The sequence below is a fragment of the Labrus mixtus genome, chromosome 20 (assembly GCF_963584025.1).
Source record: "Labrus mixtus chromosome 20, fLabMix1.1, whole genome shotgun sequence".
In the NCBI taxonomy this organism is placed as follows: domain Eukaryota; kingdom Metazoa; phylum Chordata; class Actinopteri; order Labriformes; family Labridae; genus Labrus; species Labrus mixtus.
In genome coordinates, this window is record NC_083631.1 from 4,430,486 (window position 1) to 4,448,162 (window position 17,677).

A 17,677-nucleotide genomic window follows, 5' to 3' on the forward strand; every position below is an offset into this window, starting at 1 on the left:
GTAGTGCTAAGGTTTGCTTCCTGGCATGCTCTAGCAGAGAAAAGAACAGCACTGACAAACACAAGAATACAAGAGGTTCATCAGAAAATTAAGAGAGGAAAGCACAGCTGAGGTTTTTTATGTTTTCTATCTACTGGTGTATTGATGAAAAGTTCAGGACTGTCACAATAAAACAGATCAATCTGGTATTCATTAAATGTTTTTGATTTCACAGGTTTTTTTCATGATTCCAGTGCCAGTTGCTACAATGTACAGTGTCATGCGTAGTGTAAGTATTTAACCCCCTTTAATGTTTACAGTTGATGGTGTTAAATCCTTAAGACATTCATCACTTGGACAATTAATACAAACGTCAGTTATGTATTCAGCTGTGTGACAGCTGAATAGACGATTACCAATTGTGTCTGTTTCCCTGCCGCGAGGGAACACCCATAGGTAAAACATCCAACAACCACTTCAAAGGGACAACAAAGAGTCGATTTGACAGGTATGATGAGCACTAACTCTAATACCATCATTACTGCTCTTATAGGTCTACCGGCAACACAGCGCAGTCACGCTTCACAACATTGTTTGTCCCAGCTAAAAAGGAGTCCAATCTTTGAATCCCACGCCTTTGAGTCTCGGCGTATGGAGTCACTTTAACCTGCCTTTGATGTGTGGGAACGGTATGCTGAAGTCCGACTTCCCTCTCCAAAGCAGACTCACTTGACTGGAGCTAGCGTGAGAGCTGAGGCAGTTTAATGTGTTCCCCCCCCCCCTCCAGACAAACGCAATGAAATACGACTGACTGAGTGACAGTTGCCTCCAGGCAGAGGACATAAAGCGCTGAGAAAAGAAACTTCTCTGTTTCAACATTTTGGTGTTTTTATTAGTGAGTTCTTATCTTTTTAAAAAAAGTAACAGGGAGCTTGTCTTGTCTTTGTACTTAAGAAGTCAGAGCAAATAGTGCGATTAAACACACTAACTGGATGCACGTCAGTGCACACATTAGGAAAGGATCATTATAATCCCAATCCATTGTGCCGCCGGGCAGATAGAGCGCACTCTGAACTCTGTGTAAAAGCTGTAAAATGAGACTGCCACTGTTATATGTGTATTCAGGCCCTAAACTGACTCAATCAAACTTTTTCCAAAAGGCAACTTTGAAAACGCCTTAATGGTGATGTTTTGCAGAAGATTTTCTCAGGAGAGCAAAGACTTTAAGAAAACAACGTACAGAGTTCTCTAGATAAAGGACACAATTGATGCTATTGTTAATCCAGGGCTGGTTCTTAAAACAATAACAGAACAGTGTGTGACATGTCTGTCTCTAAAGACAAATATCAGCTGGTTAAATCAACCGTATCATTGTCATGGAGCTGAACACACACAGATACACATCCCCTGAACTCGTGTGTGTTGGTAAGTTCTTTTCAGTTCAAGTCGAAGTATCAGTAGGCTGTCAAGCTGCAGAGGAACTATTGCCTCAAGCCTGAAGCAGTGCATTATATGAGAGTGAAACAGTGCCATCGAAGATGAAAAATAAATAAAAATGCTGTAGCCTGGGGCAAGTGGTTCAAAAACAAGTTTTCTTCTGGGAAGGAACGACTTTATTATATTTAAGAATATTTGTATATTTTATACCATTTCAAATTTGACAGAACATCCAAGTATTGCTCTTGGTGATTTTTGTCTTTGGTTTTAAAAATGGGTTGGGGTAGGATCCCACATCTCTGGTTGAGTCGGTGGCCTCAATGAAGCCTCATAGCACAGTATAAAACCATGCATGTTGAACTAACAGCCAGCATTCCATCAATGCATTGATTTTCTTGCTGAAACCCTGATATATGCACGAGGGAAAATGTAGTATATGCTTAAAAGACGCCTTTAACTTTACTGGTTACTGGTATTGGGTTTATATACGGTGAAGTAAAGAAAGTATTTAAAAAATAAAAACAAAAATTCCACAAACCAATCATAGGAAATGTCACAGCAGCTATCTGGCAGTCTTGCTGGCACATTTCTAGAAGCTTAAAGTGAGAGGTACAGCTAAGACACTTTGAACGCCTGCAGACACTTTGACACATTTTCCCATCATCTGTAGTTTACCCACTGCACGTTACTGTGCACCCGTATAGCAAAACAATGTGGGCTAGAGCAAAAGCAAACCCATCAAGAGTGGAAAGCTTTTTAGAACCGTATCAACATAATAATCATTTTATATTTATTTAGTCAGAAGCATAAACGGAGCAAAGTTCCTGCTGTCGGCTCACTGAAGAGGTGGGGAAGTTATGAGGCAGAGCATGGTGGTCCGGCTAGATTGAAGTGAAGGGGCTATAAAGGATGTGAGGGTAAAGGGAAGTGGGTATGTTAAGTAGTTTGTGGAAGTTGGATGATGTGTTCTAAGGGAGAACAGTATGTGTGTGTGTGTTTTGGAGTGGTTGATGGGGGCTGAATGGGGCACTTGTTTTTAAAAGGAGATATTGCGATACATCCTCTGCTGGTGCCCTCACCCCCCCACCTCCTGTGTTCTGCTCTTTGTGCAGATCACAGTAACTCCTCATAGGAAAGGTAAAACCAGGAGGATAGGAAGGACCCAGCATATTCAAAAGACATAAAAAAAAAAACCCAGAGACACTTATAAAGACATCATGCTCCCAGAGGTGCACACGTAACAGGTGTTGCTACACGGCTTGATCTGCACTCTCTCGCTCTCTCTTTCTCATCTCTTTCCATTGACTGACGTTTATAGCACCAACAATGGGCTGTTAACCTCCCAGTAGCACTTTATGATAGTGAAGGATTTGCGTTTTTTATTAGGGGCGACTGTTGAAATGACTGCTCATTCTTCTCTCCAGCTCTGGGACGTGTGATTTGATCCGCCTGCGACACAAAGTCCAGAGTCTGCTGCCAACACACTGAGGATGACGCGGACGATCGATTCACTTACTGAACAGGGGATTACTGGGACAGCTCGACAGCCAGGTGACCCGTGATTTCTCTGGGTCAAAGAGTCGTTCGGGGGACTGACTAATGGAGAAAAACAAATTGGTACTTTCATTTTGATCTGGACTATGAATGTGAAGAAATCTACTTCAAATAATAAAATAAAAAATAGTTTTTGCTTTCTTTCCTTTAATTAGACAAAAGAAAACAAGACCATCAACATAAAGATAGACTATTTATATTACTATTTCTCTATGCATGAAACCACTGCCAGTAACAGAATGCCACAGCCTTTCTTCCCTTTTCCACGGCAGAGATTCTTAAATACTGATACATATGACATATGATATCTAGATACACATGCAGGCACATATGATATAAAGAAGGCAGGACAAGATTTTGAAATAAAAAACACTACTAACATATGTGCAGGACACTATCAGCAAAGAGATGCTGCTTTGTCCACAGGGGGGCAAATATCAACACAGCATGAAAGTTGATGACAGGAGCTTTAAAAGACAAAAAATAACTTGTCCTGGTCTATAGCTATAGCTTACACACTGTTGTGCAACAATGTGTGTCCTGATCAAGTATTCCAGGTATTCCAGCTGTGGGTGTTCCTTCTCATAAACAGTATTATTATGTTATATAGGTGTGTGTTTGTTGACAATGTCACACTTAAATGTCAACTGTGGTAGACTGACTCCTACAAACTCCTATAATCATTTTACTCCTCCCGGAAGCTTCTGCAGATCCTATTAAAGCTGCAGGTGCTGATGAAAGAAATCAAGTAAGACAACCACAATAAACTATATGCAATCCAGGAAAGATTGAGCCAGTGTAAAAAAAAAAAAAAAGGAAAGGAGAGAGATGGGCTTTTATATCTGCCAACTTGCGTGCCTGCATGTGTATCTAAATGCAAGGATATTAGTGGAGGTGTGATGTGCGAGGCCGCATCCAAAGTCATTCCTTTGTTGTGTGGAGCGGTGTTGCCCCGAGGGCTGCAGCAGCGTGAGTTTGAGCTACGTGGTGCTCTGGAAACAAGAAAAGCGGCTCTGTTTTTGGATGGCTGTCTTGGCTTTGTATGAGCGCTTGCTGGCACGCAGTCAAGATCCTGCCCCTAGAGAGGGAAGATTAATGACAGCTAGTCACGGAAAGGCTTTAAAGCAGCAGTGAGAGAGAGAGAGAGAGAGAGAGAGAGGAATAGGAGTGGGAGAGGGAAGATGGACAGAAGGGAGGGAGGGAGGGGGGGCGTGCAAAGGTGAGTTAGTGTTGTTTTGTGTTGAAGTGGGAGTGATAGGTGAGTAAAAGGTGTGTGAGTGTGTGTCATAAAATAGCCCAATACAAACAGTTTAACAGATTAATTCAAACCTCAAAAACATGCCTAATCATTGTGAAAATAGTGAATGCAACGACTTGATGCATTCTTCCTTGAATTTCATCACATTATAAGAAAAGCTCTGAAAGACATTTTACTCAACCTGCTCGAGCTCTCGATGCTCAGCACCCCTGCCAAACCCAAGGGAGTGTGAGAGATAGCTAATTACACAGCTTTTGTTTAGTTAGGGTCTAGACGTTACATCTATGCCCTGTCCTGAAACAGACAGAGCTGTGAATCCTCCTCTAACACTATGTTTGCCCTCAATAGGGGTGTTGTACTGTACGCAGGGTTCCATGAGAACACAAAACAATATCTGGAAATGTCAAACTTTGCTTTTGCTCGCATGATTCATACTGTAAAAAAAAAAAAAAGTAGAGTATGTGTTTTCTGTAGAGGAACTGAAACTTAGAGATAAGACATAGAGACTAAAGAAAACTGTGGGTAGGTAAACTGTAACATGATTGTTCTACAGTGAGTGAGCCAAAAGCTGGGGTGAGTGTAGGACCGCTAGCTGACTTTTTCTCCCTGTCTTCAAGTCCAAACCCCAAACCAAAGTCCCTGGCTGCAGGGTTGTCCGGGGTCATGCTGAACTCACTCTCCTCATCACCTCTTTCTTCCCTGACCACACTGCAGATGACCTCACTCTCTTTGGAGTCCATGACTGACTTTCTACCAGGGATGAAAAACGATCCAGTTTTACTGAAGGGACCAAAGATTCCCCAAAACCAGAGAGAGGCCCAATTCTTGCATGTCTGCTTTTCTTTTTGTTTACTTCATTCTGTGAGTCGTGCTGGATTCCTCCATTATAATGCAATGGCAAAATGCTCCACTTAATGGTGCCAGGCTATTCTGACCACAAGAATGAAGGAAAGTTGTGCTGTTAAAAATGATTTATCTTGGGAACATGGGAGTGTAGAAAATGACTTCACAAGACACTGTGTTGAAATATTAAAGACTGACTCAAACTTTCTGGGAATAATATTCATATTGGACACAACTTTAGTACACAACTGACCTCCACTGCCAACAACCAGAGGCCATGAACAGAGAGGGGAACTAAAAAGAAAAGTTTTGGAGGTGGGTTAAGAAGGTTATGGTCAAAACTCACCCTGCAAGGGTGCCACAGTAGCTGACCTGTTAGAGTTCAGACCCCAACGCTGAGTTCTGGCCACAGCAGCCTGCTGAAGGATTCCAACTCTGGGTTTTTACTGCACTTCATTACCTCTCTCACTTGCTCCCTTTCTGTCCCTCTTCAGCTGTCTCTGTCAAATAAAGGACAAAATGGCAACAACAATAAAAAAGTCTAAAAATAAGAAAAAACATGGCTACACTCAGTCATATTTGGTTTACATCAGCATTAAATCACAATACAGACCTTTCACAAGAAGAGAACTATTTTTGTGACATAAGTTGTTTAAACTATTTTGCAGTTCCAAAAACAGGTGCACAGCCGGTGTGATAAAAACAACAACAAGTACATACATTTATGTTGAAGAAATGTGGTAACCAGAATATAAAGACAGCTCTGTTAGATTTGCTTCAGGATAGCAGATGGAAACTGAAGCCGCTATAAATCATATATCTCCAACCGTGCTATCTGTAGCAGTGTCAGTGACGCTGGGCTAAGACATGCTATAAAACCCTGTGGGGGTGGGGGGGGGGGGGGGGGGGGTGATAGTTCAGAACAAACCACCCCTCACTCACTTTCACAACATCTTTGTTTTTAATTACATGTCAGTGTATTTTGTTATGTATCATTGTAATTGATTGCTGCTTGAACATTACTATAGACACAGTGTCCTGATTACAAACAAAGAAATTTGAAATATGGAAAGGCAGTCTAGACTGAAAGTCTGAGGCATCCTTTATAAAAATCATCCATTAAACAGGGATGTAGACCAGTTTTATTCTTAATTATTATTATTACAAAATTAATTTTTCTGAAAATCATTTTGCATTTCACGTGTTTTGGGGGTTTCCATAATTTACAATGTTTGCTGAGTGTTTCTGTATTTACATCGTGTCAAAACACCCTAACCTAACCCTAACCCACTTTACAAAGATAATTAAATGTCATGTTTTGTATTTGAGTTCCCCTGTTTTATCCCAGTGGTGCTTGTTTCCCTTGTGTGTTTATGTTCCCTAGTGTTGATGGTTTTTCCCTTGTGTGTTTCCTAGTTTTGTCTTCAGTGTTTTCTGTTTTAATTTGTCATTTATTATCCTCGTGTATCTCTGTGTTCTAGTGTGTTTCGTTAGACTCTTGAGTTCTGTGTGTCTTTAATGTTTCATGATTTATTTTGTATTGTCCTCAGTGTTTCTGGTCTTGTGTTTCTCCCTGCAATGATTGCCCTGATTGTACTCACCTGTGTCTGATTACCCCCATGTCTATTTAGTCTCTGTGTTTCTTCCCTTCTGTGTCAGCTCATTGTGGTTTGTCGTATGTCAGTTTAGTCGTCAGTTTGCTAGTGTCTCTTGTGCTTCCTGGTGGCTCCTTGTTTTTTCGTGTTTTGGACTTTTGATCTTTATTTTTAATAAATCATTTTTGTTAGCTCTGCATCTGGGTCCTCCTCTTAGTTTTTCTCAAACCTTGACACTAAATCTATAACTTCTGTCACCACACCAGGAGTGTCACCTAACAGGCTGGAAGGAGAAGAAACCCACGCTGCATCACTCACTGAATCCTTTCAGTATTTCCATTTGTGCCCCTGGAGGAAATGAATTCAGCTGAGGAAAACAGTCAGACCCAGTGGTACCTTTCAGCAGCGTATTATCAGAATACAGACATTATTCTCCACAGCTGTCATATCTCTGTGTCGATCTCTACATTTAGGTTTTCTGTTTAAGACAACAGTACACCGGCAAATATGTTACAACTGACTTAAAACACTTCCATGCCAATCTCCATACATACTTTCTTGCGATAGGACATGGCTTTTTACTAAATCACCTGCCACCCATTATGCGGACATGACCAGGGGGAAAGCAGAGTGGGCGGCAGGGAGAAATGGGAAGAAGGGAGGGGTGCTATTGTTGGCACGCTCCTGAAACTCTGTAGGCTGGGGAATGTGTAGAGGTGGAGAGTGGGATTAAAGTGAATAAATATTATCCTTTCACAGAACTGCTTTGAAACAGTGTTGAGCAGCACATTTAAAGCTGTATGGATTGGATGACATCATTCGGGGAAAAAATTGTTGCTATGGTTACCCATACAAAAAAAGGGAAACAAATGTTAAGCAAGGAAATGACTGAATAGTTCATTTAGATGAAGGACAAAAGAATGTGAGGAGGGATTAGAGCTTTGATCAACTTCAATATTAGAAGATTAATGGTAGGCAACATGTTTTTAAGATAGTTACTATAGTAACTGCCATTCTGTTTTTAATGATCAGACTTTGACAAGGAGATTTTTTTAGACTTGAAACAAGGCTTCAGCCAACCTATCTATACTTGAATAATATTCAATATGTGTATTTCTGATGACTTTGGTTGATGTCTTCGTGTGCTTCTGGTGGCGATGAGCCAAGGAGGAGGTGCCCAGTTTGAATGTTGTTCTTACAAGCTGCAACGAACATGCTACTGACTCATATCAGGAAGTGAGGAAGCAGAGTTTTTAAACAATATAGGGCCAGATTTACTAAAGGTTTGTGTGTCTTAAAACGTGTGCAAACTTGATACCACCAGCAAAAAAAGTGCTATCTGATCTACTAACGGCGCGCAGTGAGGATTGCGTCTTTCAAATGAGCAAAACAACACGCATTGTCCATTTAGTACGTTTGCCTTAATGAATATGCAATATGGGGCGTTTCTGCCCTAGCGTGCAAAACACTGGGAGGAGAAAATGCAAACAAGTTAAGTTAGTACACGCATTATGATTTACCATGCCTGACAAAAATTGTGGTGATTGTGACGGTGTCTGTATTTAACACCTTTGAAAAGAACGTGCTAACCCAGGAGGCCAGTGTTACACACAACAGGCTGATGTTATTGTAGTTAGGAGGAGACATAAGCTCAATAAAAGAAGACATAAAGATTGTGTTTTTCCCCACAAGTGTTTACATGTTTCAAATGACAGAAAAATAAATGGCATGCATTTATTTTTAAATTTGATTCAATATTCTAATCATTAAGGAAGAGTAACACCATGATTCAACTACAGGCTATTGTTGCCATATAGCCAAAGAAAACTGAACATCCACAGCCTCTGTATTCTATAGAATTTCAACATTGACATTTATGTTTTCTTGTTTCCCTCTTTTCGCCAACATTATATTTTAAACTGGGATTTCCTTTTTTCTCGGGTCGTGCGTCTCTCCTCCAGCTCGCCCCCTCCGGTGCGCTCCTCCCCCTACAGCCCGCTGCCGCTACTCTGTAGGATGCTTGGATTGGGGGACCTCACCACTGTTTGTACCCCCGTCTTCGATGCCTCTTTCCAGGGCATTTATGTCCGATCAGACACAGCGCTGGCCAGCTGTCTGGTGCGCAACAACGGCCCGAGTGTAGAGCACCCGTGCCACAGAGGAGACAGCTCGCACCTCCTGCGCAATGTATGACACTTCATTCTTAAGATTAAGGGAAGAAAAGAGAGACCCTGTTTAATGCCGAATTTAATATTTTCTTAGAACCAAAATTTTTAATATTCAGATTTATCTCCAATAACTAGAAAGTATTGTGCGTTTATTTGCCTCTCCCACTAATACCTATTTTGCGCTTGCAGTCATCCTACTTTCTGTCCAAACTCTCCGTGATGTAAACCAGTAGAACACCCAAAAACCCAACTTAAATAGTACCGACTCTATAAGATTTGCACCTGTTATCATTCACGCAAATTTTCTTAGTAGATCACCCGCAAAACGCCCACCAACCAAACGTGCAAACTTTTGGAGTGAACACGCAATTTAGTACTCTTTAATTGGGAGCTTAGTAAATCTGGCCCTATAGAGAGCACATTTCACTGGAGCTCAATAACACTCATATTGAGGTTAAAAGTGCATGGACCAACACAATTAACTCTCGTGTCAAACAGAGGAGACTCACCTTCTCATGTCTTTGTCTTTAACAATCTAACAGTATTGGTTACTGTGATGATGATGGTAATAAGAAAAGAAACGATGTTACTACTTTCGCTATCCGGTGCTGATTAGCATTTTTGAGAAATTTAAGGGAGACATAAAAAAACACACATTTACAAAACAATAAACACATCTATGCAATCATAACAGCTTTACTGTTAATAGGTTCAATTCCCAACCTTAATTCAGTTTCAGTGGTTGTGGCGGTGGCTGTCACGTTTTTATCCCTTGGGGTTAGCCATATTGTGGATAGAGTTGGGCAGTGGACTCTCAGATTAGTCTGAGGTGATCAGAGGGCGATGAAGTCCACTGAGTCCCACAGTAAGGAATAGAGGCAATCTTTGGTCCTAGGTGGTAGGGCACAGAGAGGGCAGTGTCTCGGGGAGAGGAACCCTGATAGACGGGCACAAAGGGACCATTGGTTTGGCCGAGATGCAGCGGGAATCCAGTCAGAGTTCCGTTGGAAGAGTTGTGGTCAATGAGACAGATCTCCCTCTTTCTCTCTCTGTCCTCAATGAGTCTGTGACAGAGAAGAGGGGATGAACCCTTCAACACTTACAGGCAACACTCAATAATTCAGTCAGTCATTATTATAATCCAACATAGGATCTGCACTGTTACGAATGCAAGCTGGGAGTAAAACTCAAAAAGTAATAATGAGACCTGTGGTATTGATCCTACATACATCAATATCTGGATGTTGCTTATTCCTTCAAATGTCAGTGAAAGTAATAACATTGATTCCCTATAGGGAGGTTATCTTGTTGATCTATGTGTGTCTTGGCCTGTGCCAGAACATGTTGCAATCCAAAGCACACACTAATTCCCATGAAATAAAAGCATCACTCTGATCCAAAGCTATGACAGATATCCCATTGTTCTTCATCATGCAAACCTGAGCCTCTACGAGCCAGCTTTGCACTCCTGTTGAACATAGCGCTGTAAGTGCATGAAGATTTGGATGTTGTCAGCAAATGTAGGCAGGTAGACGACAATGGACAATAAAGAAAGTAGCAACTGTGTCAAAAAACCTGCCTCTGGTCTTCTTCATGTGATGACCCTGTCACTGCTTCAGTCTCTGAGGTATATATGGATGGCCCTACCATACTGGCTGATTGTTATGAGATGCCTAAGGTTGTCAAACGTTTCATACTTTGATACTCTTCAATACCGAAAATATGCTAGTTATGAAAGAAAAAACAGTCATAATTTCAACCCATGGCTGTCACAGCCACTTCACTGCTTACTGACGCCCATAAAATAACAACATAAGGAAATATAGACAGAGAGCAGAGACCCTACATACACTCCTTCTGGATTATGAAGTATAATTCAGAGGTAATATTTGATTGTAGGAAATATATATTTTAGTGGAATTCTTTTCATTCTCTATTTGTTTTGCCTTTCATTGCTATTAACAGTTTGTCGAATGTGTTCATTGACTCTTATGTACCATCTGGAAATCAAATATGCCAAAAAATAAAATGTTTTTAAGTCATTTTCGGTTGCCATGGTACCGAAACGGTATCGATATAGTTTGATTTTACTATTATAGTTTCAAAGTTCAAATATTTGAATCGAGACAACTTTACATCTGCCATGAAGGGTTCTGTTTGCTTTGAGTAAAAAAATGATTGCAATGGTGATTCTCAATTTACTGAACTTATACGAACTGTGGCAGCTGGTTTAAAGACCCTTAAAGACCACAGGGTACAGAGGGAGCAATTCAAAACAGCACTAACGATTAATATTCCCAAACCCCAACCAATTACAATCAAACTATCCTTTGCCTCTTATTTCTGATTTCTGGTTATACCTGCACAAAGTCTTCCATGGTAAGTTTGACACAAATTTATACCGATGGTGACCCTAGCCCCTTAGTCATTGCCCTACATCCAGCATCTATCCAAAAGTCAACTATTCTTCTCCGCGCCTCTTGCCCCCTGCAGTCTTTTTTGACCCCCTCCACTGCTCTAAAACCCCCCATGACCTCTAGGACTCTACCCTGCCTCCTACCCCCTGTACCTCCTCCCCACCCTTCTGTGCCCTCCCTGGCACCTTTGCCCCACGGCCCGGCCTCATTCATCTAGCCACCCCTCTCCGGCCAGGGGAGCTGAAGGCCCTCTTTGTATGCGCTCCCTGGGAGATATTAACCCCCCGTCTCCGCGCTCCAACCAAACAAAGGAAGCACTTACTAACCGCTAAAGCCTTAACAAACAGCGCCTTTCAAATGAACCCTGCTCCATGCGGTGCAGAGGGAGGGGAGTGCCCAGGAGAGAAAAGCCCAAAACATTGGCTTGTTTTCGCAGATTACAGAAAACCTGGTGGTGCTGTACTCGGATCTTGTTGAGGTGACTTCTCTAGGTTCCTACTTAGACTCAGTGGAGTAAGGAAGGAAGGAAGGAAGGAACAGTCTAATACACAAACATGGACTCACAGAGACTAGAAGTATCCGCTGAAGAGAACTTCCTCCTGACACAGGAGTTCTAATCTAAACTCTAAGCTCTGACTTCCAGTCTTACTCTGACTTTAAGTTATATTCCTGGCTTTGTTGATTGAACTGGGCCCCCTCGCTTTGCTTCACAGCTTCTTTTTTCCTGTTGTCAATGGAGGGATTTATTCCATGACAGCTCAAATTCATCATTACTTAATGACATTAGAGGCAGTGGGTGATACTGGTTACATAAAAAGATCAAGAGAATGCATCACATTGGTGCAACATATTGCCAGTAACTACCACAACATGCTGAATGGCTTTGAACTTGTAATGGTCGGAGCATAGAGCAGGTTGTCTGCACTAGGGATGGACGCAATTGGATGAATCAATGATTAAACATTGTCACCTTCCTTAGTACACACCGAATATACTCGTCTGTTAAACTGATATTAAAATTGCCATCAAATGTTGTGTCTAAGGCTTTGATGCAGCTATCCGTCACTAGCTGGGGGCTGTAGCTCAGGTAATTGGGCCTGCTCTCTCTGCTCTACTGCCTCATGGTAAACCAGCATAGTGGACGGATTGCATCTCACTGGAGCAGTGCAGGTAAACTGGGATATAAGAACTCCACCAGAGCAATGCATAACCACATAAAGCATAGGCAGGTGGAGGTTAACCTACAAGGAGGACTGAAGGTTGGTGCGGCTAGTACTGTTAACGTTAGCTACACTCGGAAAACTGATTTCACATTGTTTACCTGCAGACACTGTGACCTCATGGGGTCAAAGAAAAAGATACCCTCATCACATAGAATACAGTAGAATAATAATTCTTACCTTAAGACTAGTGGACTGGTCCGATTAATGGACAGACAAATTAGTCGTTAGGAACATCCCTAGTCTCAACTTAGTTTGATGCCAGTTGGTCGAAGACAACTTGTGTGACAACAATATTAGTACTTTTTTGGTACAAATGTATCCATCAAGTTTAAAAGTTGGTTTGGTGCCCCCTATAGGTTGATTTCATAAGGCTTTGGTATGAAAAATACATACATGTGTCTAATTGATGACTAATGTTCTAGACTGTCTTTGCCTACTTGCATCAGTCCTGCAAGGCAGTAAACCAAAATGTGTATTCAATCAAAATACAAAAAACAGTTGTCAAATTAGGCCTGTTGTACTGGATGTTTCTAGAGGCTTGTATTTTAAGCTTTATTTTGAGACGTGTGTTAAATGTCATATCAATGGGACTGGTGGGTGTTATGGCCTAATAAAGTTTTTCCCTCAGAGCATGAAATATAGTACCACCATCAGGTCAGCTAGGGTCATATATCTTGTGATGCATGTCCAACTATGGTCAATAGTTTTATGTCTTATGCTCATAGCAGCTACTGCCAAATTTAACAATGGCATAAGACAAAAATAATAGTAACCAGCAGAAACCTAACCTACCATTTTCAAGGTTTGACCTCTTGATAAGCACCTTTGGCTGACATAACAGATTGTGTAACATTGCATGTTAAATATACAGTGCTAGAAAAAACTAACCAGACACTTCCTGTTAGCAAGTAAAAACATGTCATGTGTAACCGCTTCAGTTTGTTCTGTTGATCTGAACCAATCAAGACAGTAAAAACACAAAGCAATGCCTTACACTAACATGCACATGCACAAAACCCACACACCAGCGTCTCATGAGTAAGTTTCTGGGCAAGAGTGTAATGTGGTTGAGGTTCACAGCAGGATCCAAATTCACCCAAGCTGCCTCTGAGGTCTGAAATAAATCTGCCAATGACCTTTTATCCTCTCAGAAATGTGCACTTTATATTACGGGGGAAATTACTTTATGATGACTTTGCCCTCAAACGTTTTGGAGCCTGGATGGCTCTCCGGTTATGAGCAAGAGGGAGGGGATGGAGAGATTGAGATCCAGATGCAGTGTAATGGTATTTTATTGTTCTGGAGTTTTGTGAGGGTCATGACCCGGCACACCTGCGAGGAACAAAGACAGAACAATCACACACATCATTATCCATGACGTATTACACCAGCGTGTGGTTGAACGATAGGTCAACAACCTCTGAGAGCCTTGAACGCACTACTCTTCTCAGCAAACTAAAATGCAATCATACAGAACAATCGTGCTGTGTAATAGAGATGTGTTCAATTTCAAGCGCTAAATCCTGAGCAACATTTAATATTGAGTTAAGAGATATGGGACACTGTAAAACTCAGGCAGCTGCAGTAAAGAGCTTTACAGCCATTGTTCTGCTGAGGTGATAACCATTGTTTAAACTGCAGAACATGACCTTTATTGGACGTCATTACACTGGGACGTGCTGTTAGTTTTATGCCTTATAGGATTTATGAGTGTCATCACTCTCTATCTGAAATCTTACGGACAAAGACTGTGTGTTTGCATCTACATGTAAGCTATTGTAGGGAATGTTTGATTTTTTTTTTCTCTGTGTTTGTAGTATTAGTCATATTTGGTGGAGCTCAAAGGTGAAGTTTCACCCAAACGTTGGCATGCCTTCTTTTTCCTGATCAGTGAGTCACCCACAGCAGTTAAGAGACTCAGAGCTGGTGGATATTCTTCCATCAAAAGGCTGCCTGTCATCTCAAGGTGTGCCATCACCTTTACAGCTGTCAGGGCTATGTCTGCAGGCCACTGGCTTAAGGTTGGGACATTAGCTAACAAGATGATGAATAATAAGGTTACAGGCATGTTGTAAATGATCCAAAACACACAAATCTATTTGACATGCTAATTGGAAAGCATCACTGTAAGTATAACAGAAGATCGTATAGGACACTAATTGGTGCTTGTGATATTTATCCTATTCTTCTTTTGGAATTACCGTGTCTCTGTTGTATCTGGGCTAACTTAAAATGAAAGCCTTTTACAATCTAAAGTCAATCCTATTGCCAAAGACTGCTTCTCCTGACAGGAGAACTGAACACTATGTAAATGTTCACCTTCTCACTGTCCAATCCAACATCCCACTGTCCAAACACATGTAATAAAACCCTCTGTTCACAGGACAACACGAGACCCAGGAGGAGTGGACCGGCTCAGGTCCAAGTCCCAGGAATCATCTTCCCACATCTGAGCTTTCTGCCCAATGAATGAGGCTTTGTCTGCAGAGGAATGAGATCCATATCTCCCATTTGGCATCGCTCATGTCGTCACTAATCAGAAGCAGATGAGCAGACAAGTTGTGCTTAGCGCTGACTGTGTACGTTAGCAACTTTACTGTGTGCATGCTTGAGTGTATGCATGTGTGTGCAGAGCTTAGATGGGTCTTACTGCTGAGCTATGGGACATGACTTGAGTTAAAAACTAGGTTTATGTAGAGATCAGAACATGCTGATGTAAAACATGCACTCTGTTCTGAATCACTTTTATGACTTCTGTCAGTATGTAATTCACAAATTCCACTGTTAAGAATTTCAGCCGGACTTAATTGTTTGATAACAGTCCAAAAATAGAATTTGTATTATGAGATGTAAAGATTTATGGCACTACAGGAGGGCAGATGCTTGGAAACAGGTTTTGAACAGTTGCAGGACAGACCACAACCTTTGCCAAACACATGGACTATGAATCATAGAGACATTTTTTGATTTGAAAAAGAGGCCACAAAGCCGACTTTTGTAATCTAAAGTGCCGTTTTTGGTTGACTTCCCTTACAGTATATACAGTATGTGCGAAATGCTCCTCAGTCATGTCAAGGACATATGGCCAATCCCAAGTGCCTAACTTGAAAGTAGATGGTAGATGTCCCACCAAAGGGGCTTTTTAAAAGCAACTTTGTGATGTTTCTCAAACCACGCCGTTCCCAAACTTCTCATTGCCACATTCATTCTGTACAAAGGATCTCTGTTCATTCTGGCCTCTCTCAGTATCCCTTTGTGAACTTAGTCGGCAAGTCCTCTGCGCTGGAATGCTTGTTCTCAGGGTTAGGAGGTAAAACGCACACAGAGGGACACACAAACACATACGCATTCACTTTCCCACATATTTTTCAAAGACAGCCGCATTTAGACGTAACTGAGAGCCAAAGACAGGTCCCTGTGCATCTCAAAACGGTGAATATGTCTTCTCTAATTGAGACGTGCAGCCCTCACTGTCATTATGGTCAACCACTGCTCATAATGTTTAATGATAATGTGAGTCCCGTGGGCCTGAATGGAAGAACATTCATTTGTATAAAAGGAGAGAAGGAGACGGAGAGCGTTTGGGAAGGGAGGGAATATCAGAGGGAATGACAGGAGATGGAGAAGGAGAGAGAGGACGCAGAAAAGAGTGAGAGCTTGGGAGCTTCAGACGACCTCTTCACCAGTAGAGACTGTATTAGGGGGATGAATGTAGTCCTTTGTGCTGGGCAGACTGTGGGCTCCAATGTATGTGTGTGTTTGCGAAAAAGAAAGAGAGCACTAGGCGGCCCAGGCTCAGGGCCTACAGATGTCTGGAGCTGCGCCGCTCACCCCCGGCCTTCACAGGCAGCAAGCAGCTGTTGTCAGAGAGAGACAGGCCGCCCCGGAGAGACTGGGAGGGGGCCAATGGGCAGAAAACAAGAAAGAGGCTCTTTCACAGCCTGGTATGTCCTTCTGGATCCCCACACAATGTATCCTTTGAGGACCCAGAAGAATAACATTTAGATTTAAAGTTTTCTCATCCTGGGAAGTTTGGGTCAGCTAGCTCAGTTCTGCCGCTCTCCAAACTGTTGAAGGGTTGATGCTGAGGTTAGGGTCAGAGCTTTGGGAAGACTGTGGCTGGAGTTAGGATCCGAGCCATCACTGCAGTCTTCGATCCAGGAGCAATGGCACCCAGATATATTTCAAGCACCCCTTGACCAATACAGACAAGGAAATGTCAAGAAAATGTCAAGACTTTAGGGGACCCAGAATGTTGATTTGTATTGCAGAGGACATGGCACATGTCCGTGAATGCAATATAAAGAGCTTGACTCTGTGGTCACCAACAGCTGACAGTTCATACAATATATCACAAACTTTAACCAAGACAAACACAGTCCAGTGTCGATCAGCCAGGATTCAGAGTTCCACTCCCCCTAAACTCCCAGCAGGTGTTTATGAAATTCGCTCCCAGCACCTGCAGAGTCCAGGGAACTGAGCCACTCTGTGTTTCCATTGCTCTGAAGTCAAACAAGGCACAACACATTACTTGTTGTACTACAGAATGTGCCTTGACATTTTTTTGGAGCCAGGTTTGTCAAAATATTTCCACTGAAGGATTAAGGAAGTGCAGGGGTATCCAGGGAGGAAAGGTTTTCTCCGTGGTCTCTGTGAACTATAGCGTTGTCAGCTGGACGGTGAGGAAAGAAGGAAGGAAGGAACTTTTATTTCAGCTTCACTTCATCCATAAAAAGTCAAAAATGTCATGTTGTTGGAACTACTTTAAAGCACTAACAATTTACCCCGCTGGACCTTGGCAAAGATTATGACACCTGTGGCAGACAATTCTGAATGAATGTCATGTAATATCGACAGACTTTGCATGATAGCTCTTTAAGGTAGTCTTAAAGGAAGTCATTAATAAAGCCTGCCAAATTATAATGTACAATGTTTTGATCATTATTGACATAACAAGTACCAGAGTTTGACCTCTAGTGCAACTCAGTCTAAGCATTCAAGTTGAGAAAAGCAGTTTTTTATCAAATAGTTATTTTCTAATGCAGTGTGTCCCAAACTGTGCGCCACGGTCCAAGGGAGGTAATTCAAATACATTCAGAAAAAACGTTGTTATTTTTGGTTTAGCACACTATTTTTTCACTTATTTTGTTGCTTCACTAAATGTTGCTTGTGAATGAAATATTAATTTTCACTGCAACCTCAT

At 41.7% G+C, this 17,677-nt stretch overlaps 1 long non-coding RNA gene across 2 annotated transcripts; it reads left to right on the forward strand.

Moving 5' to 3' along the window:
- The first annotated feature begins 631 nt into the window (after positions 1–631).
- On the forward strand, positions 632–17,404 carry LOC132954343 (uncharacterized). 2 transcript variants are annotated; one of them, XR_009665747.1, is made up of 3 exons: positions 632–874; positions 2,841–3,033; positions 6,949–7,918. It is a non-coding gene; the product is annotated as an uncharacterized LOC132954343 (long non-coding RNA). The 2 variants fall into 2 exon arrangements; XR_009665746.1 differs by lacking the exon at positions 6,949–7,918 and adding an exon at positions 14,858–17,404 and having other exon boundaries at positions 635–874.
- The last annotated feature ends 273 nt before the right edge of the window (positions 17,405–17,677 follow it).